This window comes from Natrix helvetica (assembly GCF_964273705.1).
Source record: "Natrix helvetica genome assembly, chromosome: 3".
Classification (NCBI taxonomy): Eukaryota; Metazoa; Chordata; class Lepidosauria; order Squamata; family Natricidae; genus Natrix; species Natrix helvetica.
The window spans coordinates 78,969,007-78,984,450 of NC_138549.1; the positions used below are offsets into that span (position 1 = coordinate 78,969,007).

The following is a 15,444-nucleotide window of genomic DNA, read 5'->3' on the forward strand; positions in this document are numbered from 1 at the left end:
TTGGCAAAGAGTTAGGAGATGCTGTTTGGGAGTGCAGATGGAAAGCTGGTTTGCCAGATAATGTGCGGGATGGGGGATAGGGATGGAGGGTAGGGATGAAGAAACGAAAATCCTTCGAGTAGGGAAGCTATCCAGAAAGCTTCCCCCCCTCGAAGCTTTCATTTAGAAATAAGGACCTCAGTTGTACCATAATTGGGAGGATGTATAATAACAGCCTCATGTATGCCACCTACTTACATGCTTAATATGATTTGATGTATTTTTCTTTTTGGTGATGTTACTTTTCACGTGAAGGCAGTAGAGGAACAGTAGAGGGATTTAATACAGGGCAGTATTAAAATGCATTGTTGTACTATTAAAACTGTCTTCCCCAACTCATTTGGCTGAATTCTGCCTGAAATCACTTAGATCAGCAAGTAGGAGAAAATGAAAGAGGAACTATGTCATGTAACAGTGAGACCTGTAGGAAGCTGGCTGTTTGCATTACTGTTAATCTGCAGTAACAATAGATGGTATCACAAAGGATGGTTCCTGCCTTCTAAAAGTCTAAATTGAGAGATTAAAAACCTTTATTAATTTATCTCTTGATTGCATATACAGGAACTCACTAGAAGCATCTTTCAGCCGGACAAAACAAAAGTGAGAACGGTTGCTATACCTTGGAATAATGCTTTGGTGTCTTTAATTTTAATTTTAAGGTTGCAAATAGGATGGACCTACTATGGCATTTCAGCCGAAGTACTGGCTAAGCCCAACTGATTGCAAAGAGGTTATTAAACGCAAGCTTAAAAGACTTGGCTGTGTGATATTTGAAGAAACTACCTTCAAACTATTGTTGGGTTCCAAGTTCCATTAAGCTTAGCCATCATGGGAAATTATCAGTATTCATGGGAATTAATCTAGCAGGACCTGGAATTAATCTAGCAGGATATGTTTCCCATCTGCACAAAACATAATTTTTAAGAAAGCTAATCCATCTTGACCAGCCAATGGAAATGAGTTTTAACGTCATTTCAGCTGCATGAAAAAACAAGAGATCTATCAAAACTCACTGCCATTCTGCTTAGACAAGCTAATTCCTCGATTTACAACCATTCATTTAGTGACTTTTTAAGTTACAATGGCACTGAAAAAAGTAACTTATAACCATTTTCACACTTAACACCTTTGCAGCATCCCCACCCCCCCATGGCCGTGTGATCAAAATTCAGATGCTTGGCAACTGGTTCATATTTATGAGGGTTGCAGTGTCCCAAGGTCATGTGATCACCTTCTGCAGTAGGGAAGCCTGACTCACTTAACAACCACGTTACTAATTTAGCAATTGCAGTGATTCACTTAAAACAACTGTGGCAAGAAAGAAAATGGGGCAAACCTCACATAACTCTCTCACTTAGCAATACAAATTTTGGGCTCATTTGTGGTACTAAGTTAAGGAATACCTGTATTCCAGGTTTGCATGCATACGCCTTGTGACATATGCAGACAAACTCAGATTACAGTCAGAACTTTCTCCTACTCTGCCCAGATAAATAGCCATGAAAGCTTGATTGTTCTTAGAAGAATCCCATTATGCTACTGATAGTTGGCTTGTCCACGTAGAGCAGGAATTCAGCTTTGCCTGCCTGTTTGTGCATCCAAAGTCAGAAATTGGAACCCTGTCAGAACTGAACAGCCAGCTTGTCCAGGCAGCCTATGAGTGAATTCCGGCAGGATGCTGCTTTATGTGTACAAGCTTCATGGACACCTGTCAGAATTTGTTCCTGCTATGCCTGAATGAGCTGCAAAGTCAGTATTTTCTACACTTATTTCTGTAAAGAACCATTGAGCCAAAATAAACTTGGAACAAGAAATAAAGGTAGTTCTCTCCTTCGCATCCAAACGTTACTTACAAAATTGTAGAAGTCTATTGTTTTAAAATTTAATTATTTAAAATGATATACTTATTTATTGCCTAGCTCTAAGCCCACTGAAATAATTAGAGAGCCAGTTTGGTCTAGTGGTTAAGGTAACTGGCTAGAACAGTGGTGGGCAACCTTTTTTTTCAACTGAGCCAAATCTCGCCAAAACCACGATTGAAATTTATTTTGAGAGCCACATTTTTAAAACCGAAAATACATAGGATGGTACACTGTTTTTAGTTTCAATAAACTCTGGCATTTGAAGCACGCAAGTCTTAAAGCTGTCAAGTTACAAGTCCTTGCATCCCTAACCCTTTAGGAAAAAAACCCCAAGGGGTCTTCAAACCTGACAGCTTGCAAACTTGTGGACTTCAACTCCTAGAATTCCTCCTCCAGTCATGTTGGCTCAGGAACTCTGGCACTGAAGCATGCAAGTCTTAAAGCTGTCAAGTTACAAGATCCTTGCATCCCTAACCCTTTAGAAAAAAAAACCCAGGGTCTTCAAACCTGACAGCTTGAAAACTTGTGGACTTCAACTCCCAGAATTCCTCCTCCAGTCATGTTGCGGCGACGTCATCTGCGTGGATCCATCTTCGGCTTTTTTCACAGGGGGCAGGGCTGCTGCTGAAGATGTCGACGACGAGCCCCTGCCGCCACCAGAACAACAGCTGCCTCCTCCTCCTCCTCCAACAGCACCACTACATTTGGAGTGAAGCTGCCAAAGCTCCCGCTGGCGCCCCCCTCCACTCGGAGCACCGCGTTACCCCTGCTGCCTTCTCCGCCGCCGCCATGCTTTTGAGAAGCCATGAGGCCTTTTTTCCCTGCTCCTGCCCCCCCCCCGCCACCTTCCTACTGGCTCCTGCGGCCTCATGGCTCCTCAAAAGCACAGCAGAGGAGGAGGGGGCAGGGTAACACAGGGCCCAACTCAGGTGCTCCGAACGGAGGGGGAGGCGCCGCTGCCATAGGCGGGGGCGCCGGCGGGAGCTTTGGCGGCTTCACCTCTGCCGCAGCGTCGGGTGCTGTTAGAGGAGGAGGAGGCGGCAGCAGATATTCCGGTAGCGGCAGGGGCTTTACTTTAGCTGCAGCGCTGGGCGCAAGCAGCTAGGATTGGCCACCCACAAAGGACCTCCTCCCCGGGCTTGCTTTCCTGGCGTCAGTCGCCCCGCGCTCACCAAAACAAGTCCGGGGAGGTCCTTTGCGGGCGGCCAGTTCTAGCAGCCACGCACCTTAGAGGGAACAGTGGGAGGGAGGGGAGCGGGCGCCCGGCACACAGAAGAGCCGCATTAAAATGTATAAAGAGCCGCATGTGGCTCGCGAGCTGCGGCTTGCCGACCACTGGGCTAGAACATGGGAGACCATGAATTAAAGTCCCTCCTTTAACCATAAAAGCCAACTGGGTGACCTTGAACCAATCACTCTCTCTTAGCCTAACTCACCTTCATAGGAGGTTGTTGGGAAAATAGGAGACAAAAATGTGTTGGATATGTTTGTTGCTTTGAATTACCCTGTTTTCCTGAAAATAAGACCCAATTGGAATGTTAGCTCTAATGTGGTTTTTTTCAGGATGCTTGTAATATAAGCCCTACCCCCCAAATAACTCTCAGTTAAGATTGTCAGCCAGATTAATGCATTTAATACAGTATTTTCCTGAAAATAAGACCTAACCAGAAAATAAGCCCTAATGCATCTTTTGGAGCAAAAATTAATATAAGATGTCTTATTTTTGGGGAAACATGGGTATTTGTAAAAACAATAAAGTTGGGATGCAAATAAATAAATTAACGATATTCATAGTGACAAGCATGGCACAGAGGAAGGAGTCATTAAAACTCCAGTCATACCACTGCAAATTCGAGTATCTTAAGTTATTTTGTTATGAAATTGTCCAATTCCATTGAAGTTGATTTGTGGACAAGTCTGTTAGTCATTACAAAACATCTGTCTGCAACTCTCCTGATATTTTTCTAATTTCCAAGATCAGCATTGGTCTTTAAGTTGCCGATCTGCAAGTCAGTTCTGCTAAAAAAGGCCTGCATGACGCTGATTCATATAGGGTTGTTGAGTACTTAATGTTCACCATCTCTATATGGTAATGCTTGCAATCATATTTTACAGTAGGATAACATTAACAATGTGTTTCTGAGAAAGAATTAAAGGGTTAGATAGTTTAAAATTTAGATAACTAACCTCTTTGATCCTGAAGGCTGCGAGGGGCACTAGTGCATTTATCTATGAGACACTTCACAGGTATCTCAACTTCTTTATGTCTTTATTTCATTCAAGAGAGGGAAACAGTGAGGCTTCCTTCAAGAGATACTGTGCAGATTGCTCAAGCTTTCTTCTATTAATGGATTGAAAACCACTGAGTTGATTAGAGGATCAGCTGGGTGATGAGGATCAGACTTTATGATTTCCTACATTAATGGCACCAGGGAACCATAGATCTATTTTTTTATAGTCAAGATATCATCCTAAGAATCAGGCCAGTGGGAAGCCAGAAGTCTGAAGCGGAACATTTTGTGATAAGTTTCATACGTAGCTACAAGTTATTTGCTCATGACTGAATGCCATCTACAGGTAGTCCTTGACTTACAACAGTTTATTTAGTGTCTGTTCAAAGTCACAACAGCACTGAAAAAAGTGACTTATGACCAGTTTTCACACTTACGACCATTGTAGCATCCCTATGGTAACGTGATCAAAATTCAGATACTTGGCAATTACTCATATTTATGATGGCTGCAGTGTCCTGGGTTCACATGATCCCCTTTTGCGTCCTTCTCTGAAGTCAATGGGGAAGCCAGATTCACTTAACAACAGTTTGACTAATTTAACAACTATAGTGATTCACTTAACAGCCGGGGCAAGTAAGGTTATAAAATGGAGCAAACTCACTTAATAAATGTTTCACTTAGCAAAATAAAATTTGGGCTCAATTGTGGCGGCAAGTCAAGGACTCCCTATACTTTTATTTTTAATAACCTTGGAAGAGGAAACACTCTCAATCAGTCTCTTAACCACTTCTCTAGCTCTTCATATACCATACATATATTCTCACAGTAAAATTTCTTTATTTGTATGATCTACTGTAAGGATACAAGCTTGCTTATTTACCATTTAAATTATAATATCCCTGTGACTTAAAGTGAGTGTGTCCATGATGCCTATTGCAAAAAAATTAGAAAAAAAATAGAAAAGGCAAAACAAGTTGTATTGACAGTTCAGTTGAAAAATACAAAACTAATCTGGGATGGCATTTTAAGAAACATTTTCATATTGATCCATTTGGAGATATCAACTGCTGAAAATATGCCATGTAAAGTGTTCTCAACAGTGGGCCACTTATATGGCAACATTGGCATGTTAATTTCCAATTATGTCCAATGTAACCATATTTCAAGCATATCTTTGAACTCATGTATTGTGCAACAATTTTCTTCTATGTGTGTGAGTAAATTCAGTTAGACTTCTGAGTAAACATCTCTCTCTCTGTCTCCCCCTCTCTCTCCACAGAAAAATTATTTACATTTTTTATATTGCACTAAATGCTATTTATCTTTTTAAAAAATCATATTAGTGGTCCCCCGGATTTAAAATTATGAATTTAGTGGTCCCTGAGGTCCGAAAGATTGGTGACCCCTGTTCTATGCAATTTGTTCTGTATGCCTATAAGCACAGACTTATAACGTGATAACTTCCTTATGTTTCATTGCTATTTTCATAGCCTATATTCATAAATTCAGTTGTGTGTGATATTTTTAAATATCTGATTATTAAAACCATTTATTTTATTGAGACCTATGTAAATGGTTTACTGATACAGACTGGAGTTCTAATCTTATTTGCAAAAACAAAACAAAAACCCAGTATTTAGTTATCAGTATTGAGTATGTTTGAATTGTTTTGGAAAGCCTGTTGAAATATTTACATCCTGTTACATGGCAGAAAGGCAACTTTTTAAAATATTGCATTGATAAGTAATATTCCTTCAGCTGCTAGATGATACTAGGTATCTAGGCCCAATACACATTATCTGAACCACCCTTGTTAAGAAATTCTGGTAGTTTCTTGCCTATTTTTAAAGTGACATACACTTGGCATAGTTTTTGCTCAAAGGTTGCAGTTGTTTTAACTTTCACAGTGTGTTTTGCTTTATTTGTAATTTTACTGAAAATATTGTTCCATATTTTTATAGGTCATGATTGCAAGAAGACTATCATGTTTTTTTTTGAGAATTGATTCATATACTGTCATTGTTTAATACTCTACAGGTGTAAAGCTATAGTTTAAACCTGGTTTTATAAGATAAAATTGGATTTTAAATATGCTAAACTAAAATTAAATCATTTCATTATGGCTTATTTTAATGTGATTGTAAGATTTTATTGTCTGAAGATGCAAGCTATGGATAAATCACAATAGCAACAATGGATGTGTACCAGAATTGGCTTTGCTTAGTGTATTATAACCAAATTTGTGTGTTCAATTTACAATTTAATGTATTATATAAGCGTTTATTTTATATGCTATATAAAATCTCATTCAGTGTAAAAGAGAAGAAGGCTTCTTTAGAATATGAATTAAAACCATTACACTTTTTTCAATATTCTGAAGCAGCTTTTTTTTTTTTAAATGAACTTCTTTCTCTAAAGAACTTTTTAGGATTATTGTTTTTTTTAATACAGGGCTATTACATCTGCTCTCAAAAATATAGATGAGGGTAGATGGCCGGAAAAATACATATAAAGCCCCAGCTTTACAATCATCTAATGATTGTTCAGAGTTTTGCTATACGAATCCGATCTGCTTAGAAGGAGACTTTAGGTTTCTTAAGACTATGCAGCCAATATTGGAATTTATTTTCATTTCATATAATAAAAGCAAACTTTGAATTCATTGGATGCCTTTTGACACATCTTATCAATAATTCTGAGGAATGGGGGAAAACACCTGCCATGTATTCACTTTGTGATTTAAGCACAAGAAATTAAATGAAAAAAGTCTTCCTGAGGGGAAAAATTGCTTAACCGTATGAATTATACTGTGGGTCTCTTTGGAATGACGTAACATTAAAATTGATTTCAAACTAAATATGGATCAGAAGTGTGATGTGATTGCAGAAAGCAAATTCAGTTATGGGCATTTTGGCTCCCCTTTATTTGATGGCTCCTTTATTTGGTGTTTATTAGACACTATCTTCAATATCCCATTCAGTTTTGGGTACCATAATTTAGGGATTCAGACAAGGAAGACAGAAGGATGACAGGGGAGAGGTAGTGAAGGAGCTGGGTAGGTTACATCTTGAGAAGACTGGAGGGATATGATATCACTCTTCAAATACTTGAAATGACAGTTGAAAAAAGCCCAAGATCTGCTCTTTATTGTTACAGAATGTGGCACATGAAATAAAAGATTTTAAACTACAGGAAGGCAATTTCTAACTGAATGTTAGAAAAAAAAATCTGAATGTTCAGAGCAGCATAACTGGGTTATCTGGAGTAGTAGTAACTGGATGTATTTAAGCAGAAGCTAGACAGCTATCTGTTCAGTATGTTTTATGAACAGGACAGACACATGTTGTCCTATTTCTATATATAAATGTAGGAATCAAACGTTTCCTAGGATATTGTTTAGGAAAAAAGTAGTACAGTGCACTAAGCTATCCTTATTTGGTTAGGAGTCTACAGCATTGAAATGTCTCTTATTCAGTGTATGCCCTGTCTTGAAATCCAAACAGTTGATTCAATCTCAAAGCAGATTGTTTTGATCATTTCGGAAGTGTATTGAGCTAGAAACAAACCCTGTTATCTTGTACCAGGGGTGTCAAACTGAATTTCTTCCGGGGCTCGATCAGCACTATAGTTCTCTGCTGCAGGCTGGCAGGGGGCGGGGCGGGAGATGGGACAGATGCCTCCTGCAGCACCCTGCCAGCCAAAACCCTCTGCCATATTTTCCGCCTGATTGGCCTCCTATAGTACTTTACCTGCCAAAACCGGTAAACTTGAGAGGCCTTCAAACCGCCTGTTTTTGGCCAGCAGAGTGCTGCTGGATGCTATGGAGGCCAGAAATGGGCCACGGGGGGTGGGGGGTGGGACACCTGTTTTGGCCACCAGCGGCACCGCGGCCTGGTTCTTTTATATTTCCAGGCTGGCCCCATGAGCCGGATTTAAGCACCCCATGTCCAGATCCAGCCCATGGCCTTGAGTTTGACACTCCTGTCTTGTATGAATCCAGCCAATTATTGAACATGGCTTAGCATAACAAAGCGAATCCAGACATTAAGTTCAATTTGTGGATAAAAAACAAGCAATATATCTACGCTCTTCCATAACAAATATCCTGTAGAGTAGGACATTTTGGTTTCAGAGGCAAAGTATGCTTTGGACATAGCACTGATGGCACTTCCTTAAATCGAACATGCCTTTTCTTGGATTCATGCCCTCGAATGAATGAAATTTGAAAAAGTCTTGGGAGGAAGGCTGGGAGAGAATGTTCTGGACCCCAGAAATTGGAACGTGCTGTAGTTAGGATTAGTCAGGAATTCCCTGAAGAGGTCCATGTTCTAACTTGTGTTAAAGATATTTCATATAATCAGAAATAATATTTCCAGCAAACAATTTAGATCAATTTTTTTCAAACTTGTTAGCTTTAGAATATGTGGATTCCATTCCCAGAATTCCCCAACCAGCTTACTCCCTGAAGTCTGTTGCTTAGCCACGTAGTCATTAACCAAGACATCCTGTGACCGTGATGGTCTTACAACCTCACTTTTGCCATGGTTGTTAGGTGAATCACATATGGTTATTGTGACACATCAAGTGATCATAATTTGTGATTTTACTGCCAGTTTCTCCATTGAACCTGCTAGTTGGAAATTGGCTGAAATATTTGTGAATGGTAATCACACTGGATGCTGCAACTGTTGTATAACCTGCCAGCTGTGAAACTCCTGAATCACATGAAAGTGGGGGATGCTGCAACAATCAGTGCATTGATCATGTTACCTAGTTTGGCTAATGAAACATCTGCAAGGAAACCATCTGAGCTTGATGGTTTCATGGCACTAAGGACCCCTCATTTCAACCCTGAGCTACAAATATTCTCCTTTATTGGCACAATCATAAATGCAAAGACTGCTCATAAAGTTACTTTTTCAGCATTGTCATAACTTTGAATGGTTGCTAAATGGGGTAGCATATAAAAATGACAGTTCACAATTAGCCTTTTTATGATCCCCTTTCGCTAAGTCAAATGCAGGCCAGTTTTACTACTAATATTTTAAAGAAATAGACTCTGGAACCAAAGAACAACCTGTAAGCCACCCAGAGTCACCAGAGGAGATGTATGGCATAAAAATAAATAAATAAACAGAATATACTTGTAATAAGTAGAGGTTCAGGGACAAAGTGAGTAACTTTATATAAATAAGGTATATAAAGCTTATAACCAACATTGGGAGTCAATTTGGTGCAATGGATAAAGTACCAGTCCAGAAACTAAGAACCTCTGAGTCCTACTTAAGCCTCAGGCACAAAGCCATCTGGATGATCTTGGGTCAGTCCAAAGAAGGAGGGCCCAAAAATCTTGCAAACAAAAGTGCAGGCATTAGTCCAAGGAGTTTGCTAGGACTTGAAGGCACAAAAAACCCTACTCAACACTAACAATGATTATTCCTGTTCTCTACAATCTTCAGTGTATAATTGGTCCCAAAGCAGAGGTACGTTGCTCCCGGTTCGGCCTGGTTCAGCTGAACTGGTAGTGGCGGTGGTGGGAGGCTCCGCCCACCCACCCAGACGCTTCTGCGCATGCGCAAGCAAACCAGTAGTAAACTGGTTAGCAAACCACCACTACTCCAAGGTGTATAAAAAAGTAAAGATGTTGTGGCCACCTCTAGGGAGCAGTGCTCATCTCCATTTCTAAACCGAGGGAGGCAACATTATATGAAGACATTTCCGTGGTCATGTGGCCGGCTCCCTAAATTTCATCAGAATGTTGACTTTGCAACCAGAGGGGAAAACACGCTGGATGTTGTTTATACAAATATCCCGGGTGCATATCAGGTGAAGCCCCACCCCTACCTTGGCTACTCAGACCATATCTCTGTTATGCTAATTCCAGCATACAGACCACTCATCAGGTGTTCAAGTCCAGTTCGGAAGCAGGTGAGGATGTGGCCAGCAGGAGCAGTTCTTTAGGACTGTTTTGAATGCACTGACTGGGACATGTTTAGGGAGTCTGCAACCAATGGTGACTCCATTGACTTGGAGGAGTACACATCGTCAATGACTGGCTACATCAGCAAGTGCATTGAGGTCACAGTCTCCAAGAAAATTATCTCACAGCCCAACCAGAAGCCGTGGAAAGGTGCGTGCTCTACCAAAAACCCGAGATTCTGCATTCAGGGCAGGTGATAAAGCAGCCCTAAGAATAGCGAGAGCCAATCTGTCCTGGGCCATCAGAGAAGCAAAGCGTGCACATGCCCAGTGCATCCACCAACACTTCACGAACAGCGGTGACATACGGCGTATGTGACAGGGGATCCAAGCCATCACTAATTACAGAACATCACCACCTGCCTGTGAGAGTGATGGCTCACTTCCAGATGTGTTAAACAACTTCTACGCCCTTTTCAAAGCACAGAATGACATGACAGTGAGGAAGACCACACCTCCTTCCAACGACCAGATACTTTGTCTCTCCACTACTGACGTGAGGAAAGCTCTAAGCAGAGTCAACCCACGGAAAGCTGCAGGACCAGACAATATAACTGGCAGAGTTCTCAGAGGATGTGCAGACCAACTGGCAAATGTTTTCACTGACATCTTCAACATCTCTCTGAGCACCACTGTTGTCCCAAAGTGCTTCAAGACAACGACCATCGTCCCTGTGCCGAAGAAACCATCAGTGTCTTGCCTCAATGACTACCATCCCATTGCACTTACTCCCATCATCATGAAGTGCTTTGAGAGGCTCGTCATGAGGCACATAAAGACCCTGTTGCCTGTAACATTGGATCCACTGCAGTTTGCATACCACTCGAATTGCTCCACTGATGATGCCATCTCCGCTACACTCCATCTAGCCCACACTCACCTAGAAGACAAAGCCTCATACATACGAATGCTGTTCATAGACTTTAGTTCAGCATTCAACACTATCATTCCCCAACACCTGATGGGGAAGCTAACCTTGTTGGGCCTGAACACCTCCCTCTGTAACTGGATCCTGGACTTTTTGACTGGAAGACCTCAGACAGTCCGGATCGCGAACAACACTTCTAACACCATAATACTGAGCACTGGAGCCCCTCAGTGCTGTGTGCTCAGTCCCATGCTGTTCACCCTGCTGATGCACGACTGTGTAGTAATGCACAGTTCGAATCACATCATAAAGTTTGCTGATGACACGACCGTGGTGGGCCTTATCAGCAAGAACGACGAGACAGCACACAGAGAGGAGGTGGAGAAGTTAATGAACTGGTGTAAAGCCAACAACCTGTCTCTGAATGTAGACAAAACAAAAGAGATGGTTGTTGACTTTAGGAGGACACAACACGACTGCTCCCTGCTGAACATCAATGGCTCCTCCGTGGAGATCGTAGAGAGCACCAAATTCCTTGGTGTTCACCTGGCGGAGAATTTCACCTGGTCCCTCAACACCGGTTCCATAACAAGGAAGGCCCAGCAGCGTCTTTATTTTCTTAGGAAACTGAGGAAGGCACAGCTTCCACCACACATTCTCACACCCTTTTACAGAGGGACCATCAAGAGCACCCTGAGCAGCTGCATCACCACCTGGTTTGGGAATTGCACCATTTTGGATCACAAGACCCTACAGCGAATAGTGAGAACGGCAGAGAAGATCATCAGGGTCGTTCTTCCCTCTGTCATGGACATATACACCATACACTGCACCCATAAAGCCAGAAACATTGTGGCTGACCCCCCCCCCCTCCCCTCATACACACTCTTTACTCTCCTGCCGTCTGGAAAAAGGTACAGAAGCATTCGGGCCTGCACAAACAGACTGTGTAACAGTTTCTTTCCACAAGCCAACAGACTCCTCAACACAAAGAAACTGGAAACATAAATAATGTGTATTTTTTTTTTGTATTAAGCTTGTGTATCTTTTTTATCTTGTGTATTTTTCTCTCTCTCTAAGTTCTTAGATTTAGAGCTATATGTAGTTCTGTGTCCTGCTCTCTTTTTATTTTTTATCTATGTTGTCTGATGTAGCACCTTGGTCCTGGGGAAATGTTGTTTTGTTTCACTGTGTACTGTACTGTATATTGTTGAAATGATAATAAAACCTACTTGACATGATCATGAAGTGGTCACTATATGCAACTGTGCCAGATTTTATTACCTTTTTTGCATCAATTATTAAAACAAACTCCATGGTCATTAAATGAATCCATTATGGAGGAATTATTGAGTCTGTCATCTACACCTCTATAACTATCTGTTTTGGCTCCTCAACCAAACAAAACAGACACAGACTTCAATGGATAATTAGAACTGCAGAAAAAACAATTGCTACCAACCTGCCTTCCATTGAGGACCTGTATACTGCATGAGTCAAAAAGAGGACTGTGAAAATATTTACAGATTCCTCACATCCTGGACATAAATTGTTTCAATTCCTACTCTCAAAATGACGCTATAGCACACCAGAACAACTAGACACAGGACGGATTTCCTCCAAATGCTATCACTCTGTTAAACAACTAATTTCCACAACACTGTCAAATTATTTACTAAGACTGTATTGCTATAATTATTCTCATTCTCATCCTTCCTATTACCTATCCCCTCCCATTTATGACTATAACCTTGTTGCTTGTATCTCTATGATTTATATTGTTTTATTTGCTTCCTAGTATGATTTGATTGCTTATTAGTAACCTGTGACTATCACTAAGTGTAGTATCTTATGATTCTTGATGAATGTATTTTTTTTCCTTTTATGTACACTGAGAGAATATGCACCAAAGACAAATTCCTTGTGTGTCCAATCACACTTGGCCAATAAATAATTCTATTCTATTATACCCAATGGGTGCTTTTTGTTGGAAACCAAAAGTAAATACTGAACACTAACAAAAACATCAAAAATCATGACCATATGACTCTGGGATGCTGCAAACGTCTATAAGTGCAGGTCAGTTAGCAACTTCCAAACTGTAATAATGTGACCATGGGACTGTATGCAGCGGTCATAACTTTGAATGCTCTCTAAGTAGTCATTAAGTGAGGACTACCTGTAAAAGATTCTCACAGAGTTGGAATAAAGCTCTTATGCTAAGTATGGTCTATCCTTGTGGAAAGCTTTGAAACTGGAAAAATGATTTGGAATTAGATTTGGCAAAAGCCCACTGATATATTTTGTAGCACAGAATTCCTTTTAGATCTATTTTGGCAAATACTCAAGAACTAAACATCATTCATAGGGCTATACGTATTCTACTGTAATAGTATGGTATCTAGTAACATTTTTTTCTGATTGTGCTGGCAGTGTTGTAAATAAATTGACAGACATTATTATCTCTGATGGCAATGCCCAGTTAGGCTGTCAACAGTTCTTTATAATGCATCTTGATATTGGTTTATTGCCCATAGTTCTTAAAGCATTAAACAGATGCAAATAAGAAAAGGAGTTAATCCCCATTGTTCAGTTCAGGATGGTTTCACAACACACTGGAAACAAAAGTTCATATTTCAGTGTTATTTAAGTGTGGGAAATTACTGTGGCTGAAAAATTGACAAAACAACAGAGATTTTCGGGGCCCACTATTAGCTTGTCTTTTTAGAGGTGACATTTTGGACAAATGATTTAAAACAGGTTTTTAAAATCTTTGTGTTTTTTCATAAGATCCCATCTGTTTGTATATATGTACTCTACCCACAAGCTTTCACACTATCAATTTTTCTTATTTTTCTCTTTTGATGGCTTCTCTTTTTTCTTATTTATATAAGAAAATATTATATATAATACACACACACACACACACACACACCCCTAACAAGTGGCGTGGAGAGAGGACCTTCATTTCATTGAGTCCCTTAAAGGAATTGTTTATTTCCTGCCTTAATTATTTATATTTTACACCTTAATCTTAGAACCCTTCCACTAAACAGGAGGTTACAAAATAAACTACTTTCACTGTCTTTTTAGTATTAGGAAAAATATCATCATGCATCTTATTTGCTTCCACTTTTAGCTAAGAGCAGTTTGAGAAAGTAATGATCTTGAAATTCTATTTCCTGTCATTTATATTGCATTATTAATTTTTTTCTACCAGGAGCAAAGTTTCTACCAGTTTGTCAGACTTATAGTAGTTTATAAACTCTTACAATGGATAGAAAATACAGTCTCAAGCATGCATGTATTGAGGTTGTGGTTAGTCCCAGTCCCAGTGTTTGTGCTGTTAGCTGATAGAAAATGTGTCATTGTGGTTTTTATAAGTTAGCTGCTGTTGGCCAGTAGGAAACAAAGTCTATTCTGGTTGGGCTTGCACTCCTCCTGGAAGTTCAGATCAGCAGTGTTAGACTGCTCTTTGACTCATTTATGTCTGTATTCTCTGGTGGTGTGGTTGTGTTGAGTATGTTTGCACACTTCAATTATGCCAGGTAGAACTTTTTATGAGTTGGTCAGAATTGGCAATAATTAACCCATAGCTTAGTTGCATTCTAGCTTGGCTACTGCATATGCTCTAAGTGAGACTGCCCTTGAGCAATATACAGTGTCTGTATTATATGTAGTATTATACTCGTACTATATGTGTCAGTATGCTACTAACTGAAACATGATACTGGAAGGTCACATTGAAAGGATTATATAGCAATAGCAATACAGTAGCACTTAGTCTTATATACTGCCCCATAGTGCTCTAAGTGGTTTGCAGAGTCAGCATATTGCCCCCAACAGTCTGAATCCTCATTTTATTAACCTTGGAAGGATGGGTCAATCTTGAGATGGTCAGAATCGAACTCCAGACTGTGGCAGAGTTAACTTGCAGTACTGAATTCTAACCACTCTGCCACCAGGGCTCCTATTGGTGATTGCTGTAGTTCCAAGTATAATTTAAGATTTGATTCCCCCCCTTGCCCAATTTTAAAAGTTTAGGGCAGTGGTTCTCAACCTGTGGGTCGGGACCCCTTTGGGGGGGTCAAACAACTCTTTCATAGGGGCCGCCTAAGACCATCGGAAAACACATATTTTCGATGGTCTTAGGAACTGAGACACCAATTTTATGGTTGGGGGTCACCACAACATGAGGAACTGTATTAAAGGGTCGTGGCATTGGGAAGGTTGAGAACCACTGGTTTAGGGTCTTGGGATTTATCTCAGTATGAACCTGATGAAATAGTAGGAGATGCTTTCTTAAATAAACCTTTACTTTCTGAGATGCATTTGTTGATCAGATAGGAAAGGACTTTCTCCTGTGTCATCCCTAGTTAGGAACTGCACTTCCTTGGGGGAGGGGAAGGAGTGTTCAGGTCCCATTCTTTCAGCTTTTAAGAAAGGAATTAAGACTTTCCTT

The 15,444-nt window shown here is 40.4% G+C and overlaps 1 protein-coding gene across 1 annotated transcript in view; it reads left to right on the forward strand.

The window, feature by feature from the left end:
• VAV3 (vav guanine nucleotide exchange factor 3) overlaps positions 1-15,444 on the forward strand; it is a 207,487-nt gene that overhangs the window by 653 nt on the left and 191,390 nt on the right. The gene's annotated exons all lie outside the window — the stretch shown is intronic.